Raw genomic sequence first — 12,903 nt, 5'->3', positions numbered from 1 at the left:
CTCTACATTTTCGTGTCCACAAAACCCAGCCTTCAGAAATCATTGGAATCACCACTAGAGAATGTTCCATTCATTCACTGCGAATCTGGAATTCATCTGAATCTCCACTCCCGGCAGGTTTTCATTGCACCACTGCTGAATGTTCAAGTAACGCAATGATGGTTTTCAGCGGTCTATTCACACTCGAACCCGTGCTGTTCACGGTCTAGCGACTCAACACTGGTGAGTTCTTCTTTTTCCAGTTCAGACAATACAAACCCCAGAAACCATTGCAATCTACACTACAGAATGTTTCATTCATTCACGCGAATCTTGACTTCATCTTGTTCTCCACTCCCAGCAGGTTTTCGTTTCACCACTGGTGAATGTCCAAGCAACCCAAGGCTGGTTTCAGCTGCGTGTTAACACTCGCAGCCGTGCTGTTCAATTGGCTATCCAGTGAACGCTGGTTAGCTCTTGATTTTCCTTCCACACACCGAGCCTTCAGAAATCATTCTTATCTCCACTTCAGAATGTTCCATTCGTTCCCTGCGAATCTGGAATTCCTCTGACTCTCCACACCAGGCAGATTTTCCTAACAACACTGGTGAATGACCAGGTAATCCAATGCTGGTTTTCAGCGGCTGTTCACACTCACAGCCTTGCTGTTCAATTGGCAATCCAGTCAAACCTAGTCAGCTCTTCATTTTCCTGTCCACACAACCCAGCGTTCAGAAATCAATGGAATCTCTACTACAGAAATTTCCATTCATTCACTGTGAATCTGGAAATAATCTGAATCTGCATTCCAGGAAGGCTTTCGTTACACCACTGATGAATGTCCAAGTAATGCAATGCTGCTTCTTAGTGGTCTGTTCACACTCGAAACCGTGCTGTTCACTGGCTATCCACTCAACATTGGTCAGCTCTTCAATATCCTGTCCAGACTATCCAGATTTCTAAATCTTGGCAATCTCCACTACAGAATGTTCCATTCAATCACGCGAATCTGGAATTCATCAGAGTCTCCACTCCCGGCAGGTTTTCGTGACACCACTGGTATATGTCCAAGGAAGCCAATGCTGGTTTTAAGCCGCCTGCTTATACTCTCAGCCGTGCTGTTCAATTTGCTATCCACCCAACCCTATTCAGCTCTACATTTTCCTGTCCTCATAACCCAACCTTCAGAAATAATTGGTATCTCCTCCACAGAATGTTCCGTTCATTCACTGCGAATCTTAAATTCATCTGACTCTCAACTCCCGGCGGGTTATCGTTACACCACTTGTGAATGTCCAAGTAAGCCAATGCTGGTTTTCAGTGGCCTGTTCATACTAAGAGACGTGCTGTTCATTTGGCTATCCACTCCACCCTGTTCAGCTCTACATTTTCGTGTCCACAAAACCCAGCCTTCAGAAATCATTGGAATCACCACTAGAGAATGTTCCATTCATTCACTGCGAATCTGGAATTCATCTGAACCTCCACTCCCGGCAGGTTTTCGTTACACCACTGGTGAATGTCCAAGTAACTCAATTCTGGTTTTCAGAGGCATGTTCAACTCGCAGAAGTGCTGTTCAATGGGCTATCCACTCAATATTGGTCAGCTCTTCATTTTCCTCTCCACACAAACCAGCCTTCAGAAATCATTGGGATCTCCACTACAGACTGTTCCATTCATTCACTGCGATTCTGCAATTCATCTGACTCTCCGCTCCAGGCAGGTTTTCATTACAGCACTGGTGAATGACCAAGTAATCCAATGCTGGTTTTCAGCCGCCTTTTCACACTCGCAGTGTGCTGTTCAATTGTCTATCCACTCAAACCTGGTCAGCCTTTCATTTTCTTTTCCACAATATCAGACTTCAGAAATCATTGGAATCGCCAGTACAGAATGTTCCATTCATTCACTGCCAATCTGGAATTCATCTGAATCTGCACTCCAGGTAGGCTTTCATTACACCACTTATGAATGTCCAAGTAACACAATGCTGGTTTTCAGCGGTCTGTTCACACTCTAAGCCCTGCTTTTTACTGGGTATCCACACAACTGTGGTCAGCTCTTCATTTTCATGTCCAAACAATCCAGACTTGAGAAATCATTGCAATCTCCAGTACAGAATGTTCCATTCATTCACTGCGAATCTGGAATTCAACTGAATCTCCACTACCTGCAGATTTATCTTACACCACTTGTGAATGTCCAAGTAAAACAATGCTGGTTTTCAGAGGCCTGTTCATTTTCGCAGTCGTGCTGTTCAATTGGCTATCCACTCAACCTGTTTTGCTCCTCATTTTCCTGTGCACACAACCCAGCCTTCAGAAATCATTGTAATCTCCACTACAGGATGTTCCATTCATTCACTAGGAATCTGGAATTCATCTGAATCTGCACTCCACGCAGGCTTTCGTTACACCACTGCTGAAAGTCGAAGTAATGCAATACTGGTTTTCAGTGGTCTGTTCACATTCGAAGCCGAGGCTTTTTACAGGCTATCCACTCAACACTGGTCAGCTCTTCATTTTCGTGTCCCCACAATCCAGATTTCAGAAATCATTGCAATCTCCACTACAGAATGTTCCATTCATTCACTGCGAGTCTGGAGTTTATCTGATTCTCCACTCCCGCCTGGTTAACATTACACCACTTGTGAATGTCCAAGTAAGCCAATGCTGGTTTTCAGAGGCCTGTTCATACTCGCAGCCGTGCTGTTTAATTGACAATTCACTCCACCCTGTTCAGCTCTTCATTGTCCCACCACACTACCAGCCTTCAGAAATCTTTGTTATCTCCACTACAGAATGTTCCATTCATTCACTGCGAATCTGGAATTCATCTGACTCTCAACTCCACGCAGGTTTTCATTACACCACTGTTGAATGTCCAAGTAACCCAATGCTGGTTTTCAGCGGCCTGTTCATATTCGCAGCCCTGCTGTTTACTTGGCTATCGATTCAAGCCTGGTCAGCTCTTCATTTTCCTGTCCACACAACACAGGCTTCAGAAATCATTGGAATCTCCTCTACAGAATGTTCCATTCATTCACTGCGAATGTGGAATTCAACTGACTCTCCACTCCATGCAGGTTTTCCTTACACCACTGATGAATGTCCAAGTAACCCAATGCTGGTTTTCAGCTGCATGTTCACACTCGCAGCCATGCTATACAATTGGCTTTCCACTAAATCCTGATTAGTTCTTGATTTTCCTTCCACACGACCCAGCCTTCAGAAATCATTGGAATCTCCACTAGAGAATGTTCCATTCATTCACTGCGAATCTGGAATTCCTCTGAACCTCCACTCCCGGCAGGTTTTCGTTACACCACTGTTGAATGTCCAAGTAACCCAATGTTTTAAGTGTTTTCTTCACAAGCGCAGTGGTGCTGTTCAATTGGCTATCCACTCAACCCTGGCCAGCTCTACATTTTCCTGTCCACACCACAGAGACTGGAGAAATCATTGTTATCTCCACTACAGAATGTTCCATTCATTCACAGCGAATCTGGAATTCATCTGAATCTCCACTCCCGGCAGGTTTTCGTGACACCACTGGTAAATATCCAAGTAAGCCAATGCTGGTTTTAAGTGGCCTGCTCATACTCTCAGCCGTGCTGTTCAATTTGCTATCCACTCAACCCTCTTCAGCTCCATTTTCCTGTCCACATAACCCAAACTTCAGAAACAATTGGTATCTCCTCCACAGAATGTTCCATTCATTGACTGCAAATCTGAAATTCATCTAATTCTCAACTCCCGTCAGGTTTTCGTTACACCACTTGTGAATGTCCAATTAAGCCAAAGCTGGTTTTCAGTGGCCTGTTCTTACTACGAGACGTGCTGTTCATTTGGCTATCCATTCCACCCTGTTCAGCTCTACATTTTCGTGTCCACAAAACCCAGCCTTCAGAAATCATTGGAATCACCACTAGAGAATGTTCCATTCATTCACTGCGAATCTGGAATTCATCTGAATCTCCACTCCCGGCAGGTTTTCATTGCACCACTGCTGAATGTTCAAGTAACGCAATGATGGTTTTCAGCGGTCTATTCACACTCGAACCCGTGCTGTTCACGGTCTAGCGACTCAACACTGGTGAGTTCTTCTTTTTCCAGTTCAGACAATACAAACCCCAGAAACCATTGCAATCTACACTACAGAATGTTTCATTCATTCACGCGAATCTTGACTTCATCTTGTTCTCCACTCCCAGCAGGTTTTCGTTTCACCACTGGTGAATGTCCAAGCAACCCAAGGCTGGTTTCAGCTGCGTGTTAACACTCGCAGCCGTGCTGTTCAATTGGCTATCCAGTGAACGCTGGTTAGCTCTTGATTTTCCTTCCACACACCGAGCCTTCAGAAATCATTCTTATCTCCACTTCAGAATGTTCCATTCGTTCCCTGCGAATCTGGAATTCCTCTGACTCTCCACACCAGGCAGATTTTCCTAACAACACTGGTGAATGACCAGGTAATCCAATGCTGGTTTTCAGCGGCTGTTCACACTCACAGCCTTGCTGTTCAATTGGCAATCCAGTCAAACCTAGTCAGCTCTTCATTTTCCTGTCCACACAACCCAGCGTTCAGAAATCATTGGAATCTCTACTACAGAAATTTCCATTCATTCACTGTGAATCTGGAAATAATCTGAATCTGCATTCCAGGAAGGCTTTCGTTACACCACTGATGAATGTCCAAGTAATGCAATGCTGCTTCTTAGTGGTCTGTTCACACTCGAAACCGTGCTGTTCACTGGCTATCCACTCAACATTGGTCAGCTCTTCAATATCCTGTCCAGACTATCCAGATTTCTAAATCTTGGCAATCTCCACTACAGAATGTTCCATTCAATCACGCGAATCTGGAATTCATCAGAGTCTCCACTCCCGGCAGGTTTTCGTGACACCACTGGTATATGTCCAAGGAAGCCAATGCTGGTTTTAAGCCGCCTGCTTATACTCTCAGCCGTGCTGTTCAATTTGCTATCCACCCAACCCTATTCAGCTCTACATTTTCCTGTCCTCATAACCCAACCTTCAGAAATAATTGGTATCTCCTCCACAGAATGTTCCGTTCATTCACTGCGAATCTTAAATTCATCTGACTCTCAACTCCCGGCGGGTTATCGTTACACCACTTGTGAATGTCCAAGTAAGCCAATGCTGGTTTTCAGTGGCCTGTTCATACTAAGAGACGTGCTGTTCATTTGGCTATCCACTCCACCCTGTTCAGCTCTACATTTTCGTGTCCACAAAACCCAGCCTTCAGAAATCATTGGAATCACCACTAGAGAATGTTCCATTCATTCACTGCGAATCTGGAATTCATCTGAACCTCCACTCCCGGCAGGTTTTCGTTACACCACTGGTGAATGTCCAAGTAACTCAATTCTGGTTTTCAGAGGCATGTTCAACTCGCAGAAGTGCTGTTCAATGGGCTATCCACTCAATATTGGTCAGCTCTTCATTTTCCTCTCCACACAAACCAGCCTTCAGAAATCATTGGGATCTCCACTACAGACTGTTCCATTCATTCACTGCGATTCTGCAATTCATCTGACTCTCCGCTCCAGGCAGGTTTTCATTACAGCACTGGTGAATGACCAAGTAATCCAATGCTGGTTTTCAGCCGCCTTTTCACACTCGCAGTGTGCTGTTCAATTGTCTATCCACTCAAACCTGGTCAGCCTTTCATTTTCTTTTCCACAATATCAGACTTCAGAAATCATTGGAATCGCCAGTACAGAATGTTCCATTCATTCACTGCCAATCTGGAATTCATCTGAATCTGCACTCCAGGTAGGCTTTCATTACACCACTTATGAATGTCCAAGTAACACAATGCTGGTTTTCAGCGGTCTGTTCACACTCTAAGCCCTGCTTTTTACTGGGTATCCACACAACTGTGGTCAGCTCTTCATTTTCATGTCCAAACAATCCAGACTTGAGAAATCATTGCAATCTCCAGTACAGAATGTTCCATTCATTCACTGCGAATCTGGAATTCAACTGAATCTCCACTACCTGCAGATTTATCTTACACCACTTGTGAATGTCCAAGTAAAACAATGCTGGTTTTCAGAGGCCTGTTCATGTTCGCAGTCGTGCTGTTCAATTGGCTATCCACTCAACCTGTTTTGCTCCTCATTTTCCTGTGCACACAACCCAGCCTTCAGAAATCATTGTAATCTCCACTACAGGATGTTCCATTCATTCACTAGGAATCTGGAATTCATCTGAATCTGCACTCCACGCAGGCTTTCGTTACACCACTGCTGAAAGTCGAAGTAATGCAATACTGGTTTTCAGTGGTCTGTTCACATTCGAAGCCGAGGCTTTTTACAGGCTATCCACTCAACACTGGTCAGCTCTTCATTTTCGTGTCCCCACAATCCAGATTTCAGAAATCATTGCAATCTCCACTACAGAATGTTCCATTCATTCACTGCGAGTCTGGAGTTTATCTGATTCTCCACTCCCGCCTGGTTAACATTACACCACTTGTGAATGTCCAAGTAAGCCAATGCTGGTTTTCAGAGGCCTGTTCATACTCGCAGCCGTGCTGTTTAATTGACAATTCACTCCACCCTGTTCAGCTCTTCATTGTCCCACCACACTACCAGCCTTCAGAAATCTTTGTTATCTCCACTACAGAATGTTCCATTCATTCACTGCGAATCTGGAATTCATCTGACTCTCAACTCCACGCAGGTTTTCATTACACCACTGTTGAATGTCCAAGTAACCCAATGCTGGTTTTCAGCGGCCTGTTCATATTCGCAGCCCTGCTGTTTACTTGGCTATCGATTCAAGCCTGGTCAGCTCTTCATTTTCCTGTCCACACAACACAGGCTTCAGAAATCATTGGAATCTCCTCTACAGAATGTTCCATTCATTCACTGCGAATGTGGAATTCAACTGACTCTCCACTCCATGCAGGTTTTCCTTACACCACTGATGAATGTCCAAGTAACCCAATGCTGGTTTTCAGCTGCATGTTCACACTCGCAGCCATGCTATACAATTGGCTTTCCACTAAATCCTGATTAGTTCTTGATTTTCCTTCCACACGACCCAGCCTTCAGAAATCATTGGAATCTCCACTAGAGAATGTTCCATTCATTCACTGCGAATCTGGAATTCCTCTGAACCTCCACTCCCGGCAGGTTTTCGTTACACCACTGTTGAATGTCCAAGTAACCCAATGTTTTAAGTGTTTTCTTCACAAGCGCAGTGGTGCTGTTCAATTGGCTATCCACTCAACCCTGGCCAGCTCTACATTTTCCTGTCCACACCACAGAGACTGGAGAAATCATTGTTATCTCCACTACAGAATGTTCCATTCATTCACAGCGAATCTGGAATTCATCTGAATCTCCACTCCCGGCAGGTTTTCGTGACACCACTGGTAAATATCCAAGTAAGCCAATGCTGGTTTTAAGTGGCCTGCTCATACTCTCAGCCGTGCTGTTCAATTTGCTATCCACTCAACCCTCTTCAGCTCCATTTTCCTGTCCACATAACCCAAACTTCAGAAACAATTGGTATCTCCTCCACAGAATGTTCCATTCATTGACTGCAAATCTGAAATTCATCTAATTCTCAACTCCCGTCAGGTTTTCGTTACACCACTTGTGAATGTCCAATTAAGCCAAAGCTGGTTTTCAGTGGCCTGTTCTTACTACGAGACGTGCTGTTCATTTGGCTATCCATTCCACCCTGTTCAGCTCTACATTTTCGTGTCCACAAAACCCAGCCTTCAGAAATCATTGGAATCACCACTAGAGAATGTTCCATTCATTCACTGCGAATCTGGAATTCATCTGAATCTCCACTCCCGGCAGGTTTTCATTGCACCACTGCTGAATGTTCAAGTAACGCAATGATGGTTTTCAGCGGTCTATTCACACTCGAACCCGTGCTGTTCACGGTCTAGCGACTCAACACTGGTGAGTTCTTCTTTTTCCAGTTCAGACAATACAAACCCCAGAAACCATTGCAATCTACACTACAGAATGTTTCATTCATTCACGCGAATCTTGACTTCATCTTGTTCTCCACTCCCAGCAGGTTTTCGTTTCACCACTGGTGAATGTCCAAGCAACCCAAGGCTGGTTTCAGCTGCGTGTTAACACTCGCAGCCGTGCTGTTCAATTGGCTATCCAGTGAACGCTGGTTAGCTCTTGATTTTCCTTCCACACACCGAGCCTTCAGAAATCATTCTTATCTCCACTTCAGAATGTTCCATTCGTTCCCTGCGAATCTGGAATTCCTCTGACTCTCCACACCAGGCAGATTTTCCTAACAACACTGGTGAATGACCAGGTAATCCAATGCTGGTTTTCAGCGGCTGTTCACACTCACAGCCTTGCTGTTCAATTGGCAATCCAGTCAAACCTAGTCAGCTCTTCATTTTCCTGTCCACACAACCCAGCGTTCAGAAATCATTGGAATCTCTACTACAGAAATTTCCATTCATTCACTGTGAATCTGGAAATAATCTGAATCTGCATTCCAGGAAGGCTTTCGTTACACCACTGATGAATGTCCAAGTAATGCAATGCTGCTTCTTAGTGGTCTGTTCACACTCGAAACCGTGCTGTTCACTGGCTATCCACTCAACATTGGTCAGCTCTTCAATATCCTGTCCAGACTATCCAGATTTCTAAATCTTGGCAATCTCCACTACAGAATGTTCCATTCAATCACGCGAATCTGGAATTCATCAGAGTCTCCACTCCCGGCAGGTTTTCGTGACACCACTGGTATATGTCCAAGGAAGCCAATGCTGGTTTTAAGCCGCCTGCTTATACTCTCAGCCGTGCTGTTCAATTTGCTATCCACCCAACCCTATTCAGCTCTACATTTTCCTGTCCTCATAACCCAACCTTCAGAAATAATTGGTATCTCCTCCACAGAATGTTCCGTTCATTCACTGCGAATCTTAAATTCATCTGACTCTCAACTCCCGGCGGGTTATCGTTACACCACTTGTGAATGTCCAAGTAAGCCAATGCTGGTTTTCAGTGGCCTGTTCATACTAAGAGACGTGCTGTTCATTTGGCTATCCACTCCACCCTGTTCAGCTCTACATTTTCGTGTCCACAAAACCCAGCCTTCAGAAATCATTGGAATCACCACTAGAGAATGTTCCATTCATTCACTGCGAATCTGGAATTCATCTGAACCTCCACTCCCGGCAGGTTTTCGTTACACCACTGGTGAATGTCCAAGTAACTCAATACTGGTTTTCAGAGGCATGTTCAACTCGCAGAAGTGCTGTTCAATGGGCTATCCACTCAATATTGGTCAGCTCTTCATTTTCCTCTCCACACAAACCAGCCTTCAGAAATCATTGGGATCTCCACTACAGACTGTTCCATTCATTCACTGCGATTCTGCAATTCATCTGACTCTCCGCTCCAGGCAGGTTTTCATTACAGCACTGGTGAATGACCAAGTAATCCAATGCTGGTTTTCAGCCGCCTTTTCACACTCGCAGTGTGCTGTTCAATTGTCTATCCACTCAAACCTGGTCAGCCTTTCATTTTCTTTTCCACAATATCAGACTTCAGAAATCATTGGAATCGCCAGTACAGAATCTTCCATTCATTCACTGCCAATCTGGAATTCATCTGAATCTGCACTCCAGGTAGGCTTTCATTACACCACTTATGAATGTCCAAGTAACACAATGCTGGTTTTCAGCGGTCTGTTCACACTCTAAGCCCTGCTTTTTACTGGGTATCCACACAACTGTGGTCAGCTCTTCATTTTCATGTCCAAACAATCCAGACTTGAGAAATCATTGCAATCTCCAGTACAGAATGTTCCATTCATTCACTGCGAATCTGGAATTCAACTGAATCTCCACTACCTGCAGATTTATCTTACACCACTTGTGAATGTCCAAGTAAAACAATGCTGGTTTTCAGAGGCCTGTTCATGTTCGCAGTCGTGCTGTTCAATTGGCTATCCACTCAACCTGTTTTGCTCCTCATTTTCCTGTGCACACAACCCAGCCTTCAGAAATCATTGTAATCTCCACTAGAGGATGTTCCATTCATTCACTAGGAATCTGGAATTCATCTGAATCTGCACTCCACGCAGGCTTTCGTTACACCACTGCTGAAAGTCGAAGTAATGCAATACTGGTTTTCAGTGGTCTGTTCACATTCGAAGCCGAGGCTTTTTACAGGCTATCCACTCAACACTGGTCAGCTCTTCATTTTCGTGTCCCCACAATCCAGATTTCAGAAATCATTGCAATCTCCACTACAGAATGTTCCATTCATTCACTGCGAGTCTGGAGTTTATCTGATTCTCCACTCCCGCCTGGTTAACATTACACCACTTGTGAATGTCCAAGTAAGCCAATGCTGGTTTTCAGAGGCCTGTTCATACTCGCAGCCGTGCTGTTTAATTGACAATTCACTCCACCCTGTTCAGCTCTTCATTGTCCCACCACACTACCAGCCTTCAGAAATCTTTGTTATCTCCACTACAGAATGTTCCATTCATTCACTGCGAATCTGGAATTCATCTGACTCTCAACTCCACGCAGGTTTTCATTACACCACTGTTGAATGTCCAAGTAACCCAATGCTGGTTTTCAGCGGCCTGTTCATATTCGCAGCCCTGCTGTTTACTTGGCTATCGATTCAAGCCTGGTCAGCTCTTCATTTTCCTGTCTACACAACACAGGCTTCAGAAATCATTGGAATCTCCTCTACAGAATGTTCCATTCATTCACTGCGAATGTGGAATTCAACTGACTCTCCACTCCATGCAGGTTTTCCTTACACCACTGATGAATGTCCAAGTAACCCAATGCTGGTTTTCAGCTGCATGTTCACACTCGCAGCCATGCTATACAATTGGCTTTCCACTAAATCCTGATTAGTTCTTGATTTTCCTTCCACACGACCCAGCCTTCAGAAATCATTGGAATCTCCACTAGAGAATGTTCCATTCATTCACTGCGAATCTGGAATTCCTCTGAACCTCCACTCCCGGCAGGTTTTCGTTACACCACTGTTGAATGTCCAAGTAACCCAATGTTTTAAGTGTTTTCTTCACAAGCGCAGTGGTGCTGTTCAATTGGCTATCCACTCAACCCTGGCCAGCTCTACATTTTCCTGTCCACACCACAGAGACTGGAGAAATCATTGTTATCTCCACTACAGAATGTTCCATTCATTCACAGCGAATCTGGAATTCATCTGAATCTCCACTCCCGGCAGGTTTTCGTGACACCACTGGTAAATATCCAAGTAAGCCAATGCTGGTTTTAAGTGGCCTGCTCATACTCTCAGCCGTGCTGTTCAATTTGCTATCCACTCAACCCTCTTCAGCTCCATTTTCCTGTCCACATAACCCAAACTTCAGAAACAATTGGTATCTCCTCCACAGAATGTTCCATTCATTGACTGCAAATCTGAAATTCATCTAATTCTCAACTCCCGTCAGGTTTTCGTTACACCACTTGTGAATGTCCAATTAAGCCAAAGCTGGTTTTCAGTGGCCTGTTCTTACTACGAGACGTGCTGTTCATTTGGCTATCCATTCCACCCTGTTCAGCTCTACATTTTCGTGTCCACAAAACCCAGCCTTCAGAAATCATTGGAATCACCACTAGAGAATGTTCCATTCATTCACTGCGAATCTGGAATTCATCTGAATCTCCACTCCCGGCAGGTTTTCATTGCACCACTGCTGAATGTTCAAGTAACGCAATGATGGTTTTCAGCGGTCTATTCACACTCGAACCCGTGCTGTTCACGGTCTAGCGACTCAACACTGGTGAGTTCTTCTTTTTCCAGTTCAGACAATACAAACCTCAGAAACCATTGCAATCTACACTACAGAATGTTTCATTCATTCACGCGAATCTTGAATTCATCTTGTTCTCCACTCCCAGCAGGTTTTCGTTTCACCACTGGTGAATGTCCAAGCAACCCAAGGCTGGTTTCAGCTGCGTGTTAACACTCGCAGCCGTGCTGTTCAATTGGCTATCCAGTGAACGCTGGTTAGCTCTTGATTTTCCTTCCACACACCGAGCCTTCAGAAATCATTCTTATCTCCACTTCAGAATGTTCCATTCGTTCCCTGCGAATCTGGAATTCCTCTGACTCTCCACACCAGGCAGATTTTCCTAACAACACTGGTGAATGACCAGGTAATCCAATGCTGGTTTTCAGCGGCTGTTCACACTCACAGCCTTGCTGTTCAATTGGCAATCCAGTCAAACCTAGTCAGCTCTTCATTTTCCTGTCCACACAACCCAGCGTTCAGAAATCATTGGAATCTCTACTACAGAAATTTCCATTCATTCACTGTGAATCTGGAAATAATCTGAATCTGCATTCCAGGAAGGCTTTCGTTACACCACTGATGAATGTCCAAGTAAGCCAATGCTGGTTTTCAGTGGCCTGTTCATACTAAGAGACGTGCTGTTCATTTGGCTATCCACTCCACCCTGTTCAGCTCTACATTTTCGTGTCCACAAAACCCAGCCTTCAGAAATCATTGGAATCACCACTAGAGAATGTTCCATTCATTCACTGCGAATCTGGAATTCATCTGAACCTCCACTCCCGGCAGGTTTTCGTTACGCCACTGGTGAATGTCCAAGTAACTCAATACTGGTTTTCAGAGGCATGTTCAACTCGCAGAAGTGCTGTTCAATGGGCTATCCACTCAATATTGGTCAGCTCTTCATTTTCCTCTCCACACAAACCAGCCTTCAGAAATCATTGGGATCTCCACTACAGACTGTTCCATTCATTCACTGCGATTCTGCAATTCATCTGACTCTCCGCTCCAGGCAGGTTTTCATTACAGCACTGGTGAATGACCAAGTAATCCAATGCTGGTTTTCAGCCGCCTTTTCACACTCGCAGTGTGCTGTTCAATTGTCTATCC

Source organism: Sorex fumeus, unplaced genomic scaffold (assembly GCF_029834395.1).
Source record: "Sorex fumeus unplaced genomic scaffold, SorFum_2.1 ptg000114l, whole genome shotgun sequence".
Classification (NCBI taxonomy): Eukaryota; Metazoa; Chordata; class Mammalia; order Eulipotyphla; family Soricidae; genus Sorex; species Sorex fumeus.
Note: the sequence above shows the minus strand (reverse complement) of the source record.